The sequence below is a fragment of the Mesoplodon densirostris genome, chromosome 4 (assembly GCF_025265405.1).
Source record: "Mesoplodon densirostris isolate mMesDen1 chromosome 4, mMesDen1 primary haplotype, whole genome shotgun sequence".
Lineage (NCBI taxonomy): Eukaryota > Metazoa > Chordata > Mammalia > Artiodactyla > Ziphiidae > Mesoplodon > Mesoplodon densirostris.
The window spans coordinates 130,928,166-130,942,948 of NC_082664.1; the positions used below are offsets into that span (position 1 = coordinate 130,928,166).

The 14,783-nt window shown below is 41.4% G+C and overlaps 1 protein-coding gene across 5 annotated transcripts in view; it reads right to left on the minus strand.

Moving 5' to 3' along the window:
• TLN2 (talin 2) overlaps positions 1–14,783 on the minus strand; it is a 457,102-nt gene that overhangs the window by 269,011 nt on the left and 173,308 nt on the right. For all 5 annotated transcript variants that reach the window (XM_060097246.1, XM_060097247.1, XM_060097243.1 and 2 more), the window contains one exon: positions 2,730–2,803. The gene's annotated coding sequence lies outside the window, so the exon portion shown is untranslated. The remainder of the gene's footprint in view (positions 1–2,729; positions 2,804–14,783) is intronic.

The window sequence follows — 14,783 nt, forward strand, 5'->3', positions numbered from 1 at the left end:
GGATCTGAAGAACCTAGGGGCAGGACAGGAATAAAGACACAGACGTAGAGAATGGACTTGAGGACACAGGGAGGGGGAAGGGTAAGCTGGGACGAAGTGAGAGAGTGGCATGGACTTACATACACTACCAGATGTAAAATAGCTAGCTAGTGGGAAGCAGCCACATAGCACAGGGAGATCAGCTCGGTGCTTTGTGACCACCTAGAGGGGTGGGATAGGGAGGGTGGGAGGGAGACGCAAGAGGGAGGAGATATGGGGATATATGTATATGTATAGCTGATTCACTTCGTTATACAGCAGAAACTATCACACCATTGTAAAGCAATTATACTCCAATAAAGATGTTTTTTAAAAAATACATGGAAATATGAGTAAAGAGGAAATTATACTTTGGGAATACAATATGAAATTGTGTTAAAAAAATAAGTGTTGGGTTGACAGAAGGGAAAACAACAGGTAAGTCTGTCAAATTTCATTTAAGTTTCCCAGAAAATAGGAATGTTAGAACACAGGAAAGCCAGACATCACTGAGGGAGGAGTTCAAAAGGACTGAACCACCATGTTGCAATCAACAAAGACCATGGTTAACTTCACAGAACTTTTGAAGCAGGCAAGGTTAGGCAGGCATCTTAAACTATGTGGGACTGTTGCTCCTCCTTCCTCACAGTATTTCACTGTCCTAATAATTCAGTCCATTATTGCCTCTGTCCTCTACCCATCCTACCCCTCCAACACATCCCCACACTCCAAGGAGAAGTAAACAGGAAGCATACTCATCCATTCTCTATAGACCCATGGCATAAGAATACACTTGGTTGGTATGCTGTTTTTGGATCTGAAATCTGAAATCTATGGGAAAGGTATACATCTGACGTGTTTCCTGTCCACTGTGCCTAGGCCCTTTAGCTAGACTGGCCCACCAAGTGCTGTCTGCAGATCCTCAAAAGACAACGTCCATGCCAAGACACCCAGAAGATTCCAGGGCAGGACAGCTCCTTTACTCTGGCCTATCCTGCATATATCTGATCCCACTGCCCTCAGCTCATAACTCTTGACCATGTGCTTGACCCCTACCCATCTTTGCACTCCTCACACTTGGCATTTGCAATTGTGTCCAGAGTTAGACATTCAGCCCTTCTCACCCCTAGCTCTCAGCATCCTCACATGGCAGACAGACACTAATCTGTCAAACACCACCTGGCCAGAGGCTGCCCACAGTGGTATGAAGGGAGGATTGTGTATGTTTTTATCAGACAGCTCAACACACTGTCAAGTTTCATTTTTACACTGACTGCAGGGTGGCTCACAGCTAAACTTAACGTTCACATGGATGAGCCGTTTTTATTTGGGTTTTCCAGCATAACAATCCCTTGTCTTTTGTTTGACTTCTGACTTCTCTGTGTTCAACCATGCCAGCTGTCACAGTGTTTTCTGGAAATAACCAATGTATAACTAGAGTATACTTCTTTCCTGCTTCAGAGGAATGACACAGTTTTAGAGGTAGAGGAGCCCTTATCAGTCATGCACCCCAATATTTCTCAAACACCACCAGGCCAGAGCTAGTTCATGGCTAACAGTCAGTGGTTACCAGAGCAACAAGAAAGAGGAAGGAAATGAAGAGTTTTTCACAACGCTAAACACATACAATCGAAAGACAAATTCACGACATTCTTACATTTTTAGTAGTAAAATATTTCTTCTTTCATGAAATGATGTTAGTACATGGTAGTTATTACGTTGGCCAAAAAGCTCGTTCCGGTTTTTCTGTAAGATGTTACGGAAAAAACAGAACGAACTTTTTGGCCAACCTTTTAAAAAAAAATCTTTATGAAAAATCCTAAACGCAAAATAGAGACATTACCATATAAATAAATAGAGAACTCTCATGCACTCTCCAGCTTCAACAATTACCAACTTTGTTTACGTACAGCTCAAAATATCTAGTAAAAACTGGTCCTAAATTTTTTATCTCTATTCCACAAAACCTAAAAGTGTGGGAATGACATGGCTGGGCCAACCTCTTACATTTTACAGATAAGGACTTGGAGACTAGCAGAGATTAACCTGTCCCCACTTGCACAGCTTGTCAAGAACAGAACTGATATGTCTGGTGCGCCATGATACGGTTTTGGAGGGTAGGAGCATGAACCAATTCTTTTTAACATGTCAGACTTTAATTGAGGCACAGCCAAGACCTGCAGAAGAGCGCCTTTTGTCTCTGCCCAGGGCACTTCAGACACACTACTTGGGTGCAGGCAGCCACAACCAGGACAACCAGATGGGGAAAACCAATAATCTGTAACCAAAGTTTACTTCATCTCACGCTTTAGCAATTGTGTATCATCCCTGGAGAGCTCCAGGAACTACCAAATGGTTTTAGGACAAAGATTACTGGAAGTTTCTACATTAATTCCTCATCTAGCACTTCCCTCCCCACCCTAAAAATTATGAGGCAAACATATGGAATGAATGAGAATTCACGCAATAAGGTAAAAAAACAGCTACTCATCCCCTCTTCTAGCGCCCCCCCCCACCAAACTACCAGGTGGAAAAAAATCACACAGCAATGGAAGTAATAACACCAGGCAGCTACACTCCTATCTCACAGAACTGTGGTAAAAAAAATCAAACAAGACAGTATGAAGTGATAATGTTTTAACGCTCTGTAAAACTGTACCAATGTAAGAGGGTGGCCAATGGATAATAAAATATTTTTTTAAAGGACTCACCTAAATTCTGTTTATGTAGAGTCGATTTCCCTGAAGATATCCTGAAGCATCTGAGAAGACTTCAGCAGCGATACCTAAAACAATAATAAAAATCATCAGAATCAAGTAATGTTATAGACATCAGTTTTCAAAAAAAAAAACCCCTCAATCTATACATTTGGTCATTTCCCTCACACTAAGCGTGAAAGGAAATAACTCAGGAAACAATGAATTTCCGCTGCAACACATGGGCTGGGAATTTTCTTCACCAACAGGGAATTGAGGTCCCAAGACACTTATTTTGAAAACCAAAATTATGTTACAGTTGAAGCAAAACCACATTATTCTCTTCCCTGTGATAGGAATGCTTAAAGGCTTTGAATTTAAACAAAGCTGAAATATATACATCCTCCTTCCTGCCCCCACGTATATTTAAAACAAAAATCACTGGCACTGCACTCTGATTCTTTTTAAAAATCAGCATCCATGAGCTCTCGCCTTATTCACTTTTTTCCTCCTTAGTTGCTGTAACCCATCTGAGAAGTGGTCCCTTTTTGTTTCAACTGTTGCCATCTCCTTCACAGTTTTCTGAGGCACTGATAACTAAGCATTTAGCAGCTTATTCATGAAAACCCAGTTTGAAGCAGAGAAGCACCATAATTGTAGAAGCAAACAAAATGGGCCAGCCACAACTACACAATGGTGTGACCAACAACATATATATGAACCAATGAAACAATAAACACGCAGCTATAGAACCAAGTATTCATATGAAACAGACCAAGTACATGTAATCTAATCTGGGTAGGTATGTGAGACTAGTTAATAAATGATGATGGTTAGCGATTTAGGAGGAGGGAAAAATCTAGCACTCTCTCTCTACTTAAAGAGAATAAACTCAAAATAGAATCAAATGAGTACTAGAAAAATATACAGATGAATAGTTTTGTAATACAGAAATAGGAAAGGCCTTTTTAAACATGACATCAAAATGTGAAACTCAAGGACTGAGACTTTTGGCTGACAACATTTTTAAAATCTCAAATACACGAAAGGCAAAAACAAATCAAAAATAAAAACAAAGAACAAACAAATCTAGACACTTTGGTCACAAAATAAAATAAGAAACTAAGTAGAATATTCATACAAGAGACATATGAAAGGTTGCTATCCTTATGTGAAAATGTCTTAAAAGTGAGTAAGGGGCTTCCCTGGTGGCGCAGTGGTTGAGAGTCTGCCTGCCGATGCAGGGGACACGGGTTCGTGCCCTGGTCCGGGAGGATCCCACGTGCCGTGGAGTGGCTGGGCCCATGAGCCATGCCCGCTGAGCCTGGGCGTCCGGAGCCTGTGCTCCGCAGTGGGAGAGGCCACAACAGTGAGAGGCCCACGTACCGCAAAAAAAAAAAAAAAAAAAAAAAGTAAGGAAATTAATACTCCACCTCAAAACGGACAAAGCAAATTAATGAACTTCCCAAAAGAATAGAATAGTAATAAACATATGAAAAGATACTCAGCTATACTAACAATGGAAAAATACAACTTTAGAAAACCTAGCTCTTATTTTTTACCTGTCAGGTTGGTAACAATGCCCAAGACTGACAGTACCTGTTGTTATGGGCCTAGCTCGTGATGTAGCCTCTTTGGCAACTATGTCAGCATGTAAAATGGCACACACTGTGATACAGCAATCCTTCTCTAAGAATTTACTCAAAGTAGATTATTGTGAAAGTGGAAAAATGGATATACATAGCATGTTTATAATCATTGGGGGCAGGGAGTGGGGAGTAAATATCCTAAAGGTCCACAGATAGATGAGGTCAAGTAAACAAGTTTTTATTAATATTTACTGATAATGAGAATATCATACCAGTGAATAAAACAGGTAAATGAATAAAACAGGTAAATGACCTGTTTTACCTGTGAATAAAACAGGTAAATGACCATGCAAAGTATGATATCATTTCTGCGTGTGCACATCTGTTGCTGGATGTCCTTATACATGTCTAGAAGGATGTTTGTTAAAATAGTTATGGTTGCCCCTGACTATCCAAATTTAAATTTTTTTTTTTTTTTTTTTTTTTTTTTTTTTTTTTGCGGTACGCGGGCCTCTCACTGTTGTGGCCTCTCCCGTTGCAGAGCACAGGCTCCGGACACGCAGGCTCAGTGGCCATGGCTCATGGGCCCAGCCGCTCCGCGGCATGTGGGATCCTCCCGGACAGGGGCACGAACCTGTGTCCCCTGCATCGGCAGGAAGACTCTCAACCACTGTGCCACCAGGGAAGCCCCTTACTCACTTTTAAGACATTTTCGCATAAGGATAGCTTTTCTTATACTGTTTGAATTTCATATAATGAGCGTGAATTATTTTTCCAAAGAACACAGTGGAGCTGCTTTTTAATCTCATGCTGGAGTGTAAAGTAACACACTGCATAGATTTCTACTTTCCTTCTGTCACCTTCTCTCTCCTCCTTTAGTGACATTTGTGTCACACGTGTGCTTGCTGTGAACACTGATTAGAGAGGTCCCTTCCTCCTCTCTGGTTCCTATTCATTCCTGAGGGCCACTTCGTCCTTGCCTTTAGTTCCTAAGACACACCTGTATCCTTATTATAAATCTCTTTTTTTTTTACTTAAGCTAGCTCAAGTGAGTTTGTTATTTGTGACCAAAGGCACCCCATGTAATACAGTGTTGCTTTTTATTTTCCACCTTCTCAATCATCCCATTCCATCTGAAAACACAACAGTAAATCTTGTAATCACATGAATGAAGATTTATGGTATACAACGTCATGTATTATTTATGACCTACAGTCGAAGGAACTGAAGCAAGCAGCTCAGAACTAGTATAACGAAGGCAAAAATAGGACTTCAAGAGGCAGGGGGGTTTGTTCCTGACTTATATGAGAACTGATGAAAAGACTATTTGAATAAGAATAAAAACAAAGGGGACATATTTGTCCAGATGGGCCACTTCTATGGTAAAAATAGTCTCCATTATCATGTTTTAACCACTTTGCAGATTTATTTTTATTGGGTTATATTTATATATGAAGAGCTTTTTTTATTCTACTTAGACTTGAAAATATAGAAATGTATTCCCATAATGGGCCCATTATGTTCAATTTATCTCCAGCAACCAAATTTACTTTTCTCCTTGCCCTATTTTTAAAGGTTCAGAAGTTCCATATAATACACAAATCCTCATAATACCATAATTACAAATCTGGCTAAAAAGCCACAAATATACAAATCCCTTTTAGAGGTGTGCTGGATGTCAAATACAAATCTAATTAATCTCCCTTCATCTCCTGAAGGCTCCTTCTCCCCCCAAAAAAATTTCCCTAGAAGGTAGAAAGAGGACAAGAACCACTATCCAGTTTTAGAGATGAACAATCTAAGACCTAACTAAGTATCTGTGCCTCCAGGGCATAACTCATACCCACAGGCCACCCAGTGCCAGCTGCTGGCCTCTGTTCTGAGTCCTCCTCAGGGCAGGGGCACCTTTCGAAATAGATAGAAAGGGGAGCCAGGTAAATCCACATTTGAGGCTGAGATGCATTAGGATTTATGACACCAAACACTGCATTTAAGGGAAGCGACAGCACAGTGGTTTAAAGTAAAGTGATTGATCCTGGTTCTGTCATTTATTAGTTGTTTGGCCTCAGTGTGCCTCAGTTTCTTCCTCTGTAGTAATGCCCAGAAAAAGGGACGTTGTGAGGATTAAAGGTTGTAATACATGTAAAGCAATGAGTAATGCTCAAGAGTCAAACATGGTCTTGCTTGAGCTCCAGCTCAGCAGGAGCTGTGATGGTAACTGCCCACAGGTAGAAACTCATAGTTGCCTGATCAGAGAGCAAGGTCCCTAGAGAACCCTGGAACAGAATATGTCTCTATGTAGGACACTTAACTATTCAAAATGCTTATTTTGAATAAGACATGAATAAGACCCTTCTAATTGAATAGAAACTTATTTTAAAAGTACCAGGAGCCTGTTATTTCAAGGAACATTGCCTTCAAGCAGCCTCCTCTGGATCCTATGATAAATCACTTGGCAGCTCCCACGTTCTACCTCTTCTGGAGTATTTTGAGAGGCATATGTAGATGTGACCAAAAAGCAGCAAAAGCTGCTGGCTCAAATGCTTGCCACCAATAGCAGGACTTAACTGTTTTTGCATCCTGGACCACTTGCTACTTCCTTGAGGAAGCTTACACACACCTCTCCAAGTCCCAGGTCACTCGTCACCAGAGCAGAGATAGTAATACTTAGATATTTCAGATGGAGAAATGAAATTAAAATGGATGGGTTAAGTTCCTAACACAGTGCCTGGAGCCCAGTAAGTGTCCAGTAAATGGTACATCTTTAATAGATTATCATCTGAACAGCATTAAAGAAGCAAAACACATTAAGTAATCTGAGAGAGACTCTACACAGCAATTTTTCACCATGAGAGATTTATGGGCTCTTTGTTTTCCATGTCTCCCTTGACGAAATCCCCACAGGAAGGCAGGGCCACGTTGGAGGGGATGTAAGGAGGCAAGGGAGTCTCAAGCCATGAAGGGCCTGCACAATGCATATGGCTGAAATCGCACTATGTTGGTCAGACCCCAAGCAGCCAAAAACACATCTGTCCTAAGATTTCATTAAAAGATGGATAACAGTGTAACATGACACTCAAACTTTGTCCAGTACCATCTATATGAGCATAAACATCAGAAGATGGTCTGTATGGGCAACCATCCCAAGTGCTTTAATAAGGTAAGACCAAACAAAGCAGCAGGAAATCCACTAGATTTTAGCCAAACATGAGCAGAATATACTACTCTTAGCTTGAAGTTATCACTAACATTTGACACATTTATTACTAATTGTTCAAAAACAAAATCCAAGAAGAAAGAAACCAAGTAATTTTTCAGTAGCCATAAAATAGAGACAGGAAGAGCCAAAGAGAGAAAAGAGGACGAATTGTGAAAACAAAATTCTTCCAACTTCCTCCAACTTCTACCACTTGGCAAGGATTATTCTTTTCTTCTCTGAAACCCCGAGAACATTTTCACTGAAAGCACAGCTCAATGATTAGAGTCCAGCTCTACTGTGTCAGAAGGTATCTGCCTCCAGGGGGAAATGTCCAATTCTCTTTTCATGGCTTCCCCTGGCTGACTTTCAGCTAGAGGCTGGGTCCTGGGGTCAAAGGAAACTCAGTAAAGCCAAGCTCTAAGCACCAATGCCCAAGGCCTTCAGAGATGAGGAATGATACATGGCCTTGTCCTCTGCATGCAGAAAGGCTCCAGAAATCCCTCTGTATACCTCTAAAAGCAGCATTCAGCAAACTAGAAACTAAGAGGTGTTACATGCAAAAAAAACCCAAACAAATTCTTAATATAAATGTGTGAAATGCTGGTTTAAACCAAATTAAGGAGTTTTGCTAATGCAGAACAATTTGGACACTTTAATGTGCTAATGTGGATTATAAATAAGTGGCCCCAACCTTATTTGTACACAGATCCCTTTACCTTTGTGGTCTACGTCTTGGTACAAGTGCCCAGGCAACAGTTTGGAAAATAATGTTAAAATTAGTTCTTTTATGCAAATAACTATTGAAGGCTCACTCTGCCCCACCACACTCACAGTGACATGACCAGGAAGTACTCCCCTAAAGATCAGTTCACAGTGCAAACGATATTAATGCAAAGTAGTGTGAAACTCGTGTTTACTAGGAGGGCTAGGGAAGTGCTCTAATTACACTGCTTTACCTCCTTCAGTCTTTAGATGCTTTTCACAACTGGACAACTTGAGAGATGCCCTGAATTCCCTTTGGTTCTTCAATGCACTGTTCCCCTTCTCTCACTTATATGTATGTGTCTTTATGTAAAAGTATCAATAAAACTAAATTAGTAACGCGAGTAGCTAGAATGTAAGCTTCACAAGAACAGGGACTCTCCTTGGTCCATAGCTATTCCCCCGGCCCTTGAACAGTGCAGGTACAAGGATGTCCCACAAACATTCGACTATCTGAATAAAGTAATGAATAAACAAGCTTACCTAAGTGTATCATTAACTCATTTTACAAACCGACCAAAAGATCCACTCTACAGCTTTATGTTAAACTGACTTTGAAATGCTCACTCTCAAACAATTTCCTATTTCTTTTTTCTCAAAGAAAAGTGTGTTTTGCCCATTTTATTCCCATGATTATCTCCCATCCTTTGCAAACGTCCCCCCCACACACACCCAAAAAGGGATATTTTTCCTTTGACTTTTGGGTTAGAAGGAACTTCAATATTATGAACTTAATGTTTAAAATAACCCCGAGATGTTGCAACATCTTCAAATGAACACATAAAAATTTAAACGTTTTCGCTAAACCCAATTCACTATGACAAAATAAGACAAGGCATTTAAAAAAAACTTTAACAACTGTGTTATTTTTTTTTTTAAGGGGACAAAGAGGAAAGAGCAGGAAAGGAGTGTTTCAATTCCTCCTTGGTCATTCACAAAATTATTGGTAAACTGACTAGACCATTCCTACCCCCATTCCTCCTACAAAGCTGTTAATGCCAGGGTGCTCCTATCTGATAATTCCCAACTTTCAGCTGGGCTATAGTCTCATCTCTTGCAGCAGCCCTGCCCAGGGCCACCTGCGGGCCAGCCCTCCTCCACCCCAGAATAAACCATCCAGGACAGTCATTTGAGTCTGTCCTCAGCTCCCCAACTGCAGGAATCTCTGGGGCCCACTTCCTCACCCCCCGCCTCACCTGTCCTGGGAATCAGTGCCCCAGCACCACCGAGCCCACGCTCCTCCTGGAACCCTGCACCCTCTGCACTGCTTCCCCTGCAATGGTCTTTGACCTCCTGTCTTCCATGCTTACAATGGCCTCCCCACACCCCTAATTCACCTGGCGCCCCATCAAGTTCTACCTACTCCGGGGAGGCGTCACGGACCACATCTTTATTTCAACTTAATATGGTACATGTAAAAACAATCTATTTACGTGTCTATAGTCCACACTAGACTGTGAGCTCCCAGAGGGCAGGAGCTATGGCTCCCTCCAGAGTTCTCGCCTCAAATCAGAGCTCAGTTCGTAACACCCATTACATGCTCAGTAGGTATCTGAAGAATTAATGAACATATGTTGTATGATTAATAACTTTGAGACACCAGGGATGAGAGTAGGGGACTTTAAGAGGCTGGGGTACAACAGCAGGGTCAGGATGGAGTCAGGGGTTTGGGTGTGTATGTGTGTACACGCACACCCGCACTGAAGAGAAGGCGCTGCCTCATTCCATAAGCCTCCTTCCTGGTTCTTCAAGGTCAAGATTGCAATTAAACCCCACCGCCACCGCCACCCCCGCCCCCGCCCCTGCCCCTGTTTTCCTCTTTTAGTCCCAGGGATTGGCCCATGACTCACTCTCCTGACACAAACATAGTGTCTTTGAGTCAGCGTCTCTCCTGTTTGGCTTGATGTCAATGAAGGAACTACACCATTTCATAATTATGCCTTTTTTCCCATCCCGAAGCAAACAAAGGCTTTGAGGTTTAACGATTAGAGAACGGTATAAGAAGATGCCTCGTCCTATAAGCTATTCCCCATCCTAACCCCTAAAGACCATCTCTTATGCTCACTCCAGCTTGGACCCTGTGGGAGAGCACAGAGTCACACAGGCACCAACGCTGCAACCTGATGCACATGGAGAGGCAAGTGTCATTCATCAACCAGCAGAGCATTTCTTTTAGGAAGATGAGGTGAGAGGCTGCAGCAAAGAGAGCAAAAAGATTCACCCGTACAGCGGAATACTGTTCAGCACTAAAAAGAAATGAGCCCTCAAGCCATGAAAAGACATCAAGGAACATTAAATGCGTATAATGAGTGAAAAGTCAATCTGAAAAGGCTACGTCCTGCATGATTCCAACCAAATGACGCTGTAGAAAAGGCAAAACTATGGAGACAGTAAAAAGATCAGTGGTGGCTAGGGGTTGGGAGGAGAGAGGGATGAATGGGTGGAGCACAGAGGATTTTTAGGGCAGTGGAACTATTCTGTGTTATACTCAATGGTGGACACATGTCGTTATACATTTGTCAAAGCTGATAGAACATACAATACCAAGAGTGAACCCTAATGCAAAGTATGAACCTGGGGTGATTATGATGTGTCAATGTAGGTTCATCAATTATAAAAAATGTACCCTCTGGTGAGGGGTGTTGATAATGGGGGAGACTGTGTATGCGTGTGGACAGTGGGTATGTGGGAACTGCTTACTGTCTGCTCGATTTTGCTGTGAACCTAAAAGTACTCTAAAAATATAAAGTCTATGAAAGTAAAAATAAAATGAGCAAGAAGAAAAGGGTGAGGTATGGTATCACAAATTCCCCCCAGGCACTGAAGCCAGGGACACTCCTATGGCAGAGCCTGGGGAGAGGTTTAGAGTGAGACAAGGTGGGCTTGGCCCATAGAAGCAGTGATGGAGGATCTGGGTTCCACTGGCCAGCTGGACATCACCTGCACGTAGCAGAGGCTGCTACGTGAACCAGGGCTGTCCTACATAGCACTCCAACCTGCTAGAAGTGACCCTGAGAAAGCATCCTCTCCCACTCTTATTCTCACTGCCACCTCAACCTTTAATTTGAGGGCTACTCTTCCAACACTAGCTCCTCAAGAACTTCTTCTGTACTGAAATCATTCAACTGAAGAACACAAAGAGAGAATACTACTTCTTCAAGTAAGTTAACCATCTGATTTCCCATGCCAATGAAAAACCCATCAATACCATGGAATATCCCAGGGCTGTCGCCAGGAGAAGGGATGGCCTTCCTATATAGGAGACATGTTAAACTCCTATGAACTCCCATAACGGCTCATTCCTCCAGCCCTCAAAGCCTGGTTGCCCAAGTGCGCTAAGCCAACATATGACACCATGAAAGTGACAGGAAGAATAAAGGTGCAAAGTGGAATTTTATCAGCTTGTGGGCAACTTAAAATAGGTATTACAGACAATAAGATGGAGCCCTTCAGGAGGATGGTTGGCTAATCAAGAACAAGTTGCTACTCAGGTATAAATAATGTGGAAATCAGGGACACACTGTTTTATAAATAAGAACTTGTTATCCCTTAGCTCTGATTAGTAGCTACCTCAAAATTCATCTTTACAAAGTAATATTGCTGCCCTCATATCTCTTACTATGTGCGATCTGGTCTTCATGAACAGCCACCTAATATATTTTCCAAAAGGCTAAATCTGTCCAATCTTTGCTCTACTGGCCAAAGATTCTCCTTTACGTATTCATTTTGGTACATTTCATTCAAAACCAAATACCCCAAAACAAACAGTTCTTTTGTCACTGAAATTTCTTCCTCCTCGTAGAACATTTTGAAAATTAATCCTCCTGAGCCATATGTGTCCTCCTTCCTGTCCCTGATCTGTCATTCCAAGTTCCCCCTTTCCCAAGCAGCCTTCCTTCCCATGTGGTTTCCCATACTCTTGCTGTCCTCTCAGTTTTCATGGGTCTTGGAAGACTTCTCTGCATAATCTGGCAATTCATTATATTGTATTCCTTCTAATTCTGGTTCCACAAGGTTCTACAACTCCAATAGATAAGATACCCTCAAGTGGCCAGCATGGAGACTGGTGCCAAGTCACCCAAGGCCAGTGGCATCCTGGTTCCCTTTCACTCATGCCGAGTGCATATGGGCAGTGTGGGTCCTCCAAGCCTCACTTGACTCCTCTGTGAAAGGCAGAAGGGAAACCTCCTTCACAAGCCAACCTAAGGACCACATAAGCATAAGGCCTGGGGTAAAACACGCCTGCAGCCAACACTGACTTTCTTCTCCTCCACGTGTGTGATCTCTGGGCTCTGGAACTAGAATAAAATCTCTCTAAGGGCAAGATCAGGACTTGCACCTTTCCTGTATTTCTTCAAGGCATTTTCACACGAGGGAATGTCCAGTAGATGGTTTTCAAGTGATGTTTTTGAGTTAATGGCCATTATTTTTGGATAATAGAATTTCAGAGTTTTCTTTACAACCTCATATACCATCTAAAAACCTAAACTTTCTATTAAAAATTTCAAATAGCTAATAAAGAGAATAATGAACCCCTAAGTACTCACCACTCAGCTCCAACAATTATCAATTCATAGTCACTCTCACTTCGTCCAAACTCCCTCTTACTTCCTTGTGCAAATCTCCCTCACTGGAGATTATTTTGAAGCAATACCAGCTATCATCCCATTTCAATATAAGTATTTTATAAAACTAGAATTTTTAAATAAGAATGCTTAATAAAGCTGTTTTCACTTAGAAAAAATAAAAAGTCTAGGCTTATCCAATAACATTATGGCCATCTCGTTCTCTCTGTCCCCACTGCACAGAGTAAGATATAGATGACCCAAGACAGACTCAGCAGGCCTGAGTTATGACTCTTGGCAGCACAGGAGCTGTCTGGGTGACTGTGGGCGGGACAGCCCCAGGGCCCCTCCCACTAGACCTCTGCTCCCAAGGAGGAAATCAGAACATGAGGGATCTGATGCTCACAGCTCACCTGCTTGGGCACAGCTAGGACTTTCTACTTCCCTTTTCCGTTTTTCTGTTATCCTCAGCACCAGCCTCACTTCCCGGGGTAACCTAGCCTCTACTTGCCCTTTGCCAAAAACAGAATTAGTAAGTATACAGTATTCAGATACCAAAGTCTTCTCCAGGAACAAGAGAAGAGATTTAAAAAAAAAAATCACTCCATTATCTGTTTTTAATTCAATCTCTCAAATAAAAAACAAAAAATATAAAGCAGTATCCTGCTTGACTTCTATCCTGGTCTCTGCCCTTATGGAACAAGTAAAAGCAATTCTCATGCTCCCTCCCTGCCCTTGGGTGAGATTAACCAACCTGTCCACAGAAATGACCTGCTAAAAACCTCTGATGCTGGTAGCCAGAGGCCTTTGGAGAAGGGATGACTCCCCAGAGGGTCCACTGCTGTCCCCTCTAAGGTAACTGTGAAATCACTTGAAATTATTTTGGACCAAATCATAATTGAAATAGAAAACTACTCACATAATCGTGCAAATTATCTACCTCACTGTGGACTTTGTTTCTCTCTACCTATCATAGCTACTAGCCATATGTGACCAGTGAGCACTTGATATGTGGCTAATCCAAATCGAAACCTGCAATGAGCATAAAGTCCACCGATTTTGAAGGCAAAAAGAATATAAAATACCCCATTAACAAATTCTATATTATATTTTGAAATGTTAACATTTCCTATGTACCGGGTTCAATAAAACGTTAAAATTAATTTCACCTTTTTTAATGTCGCTACTGGAGAATTTAAAATTATGTGTCTCACATTATATTTTTAGTTGCAATGCTTCTCTAGATTCTAATTCCTTTTCACAACAGCATAAATAGGTTTCATGTCAACCTACCATAACTGGTGTTATTTGAATACAACCCTGAAGCTAAAATTAACTCACTTGGACTTCTCTTTTGAATTATTTTGTGTATTTCCCCTAATGGTTCCTGCCAATTCCCATTAAGATTTAAATATATAAGTGTTCCAGTAAGACAATCACAGCTACCTTGAGCATAGAATATCACGTAATCACCAGACAGACCCCATCAGACTGGGAGTCAAAACATTTTAATGCTGTGCTATTTAAAAAGCAATTCCCAATCCCTATTTTTTATCTTGCAATCAGAATATAACATTTCTTCTGGCTGTTATGACCTTGGGTATTAGAATTTCACTCTATGCAGCTGAGAAAATATTCAAACCCATATTTCTACTATAAGACAAAGGAGGGCTGGGCATTCTCCATAAGGGAGAAGGAGGAAAGCCAATAACCTGCCTCCTATTGGTTTCCAATGGATGAAATGATGAACATCTGATTAAACTGGGGGTTGAACACTGATTTTTTTTTTTAAAGGAAAGTCAAACAAACATTCCACCTGACCTCTGAATGTCAGTAGACTTTAAAGTTCTACCCAGCTGTGTTTCTTTGTGATCAAGCAGAGATCAGAATAAGTTGGAGTGATTTGGCTAAAAATAATAAGAATAAAAATACAAGTGACTCCATGGAAATTGAT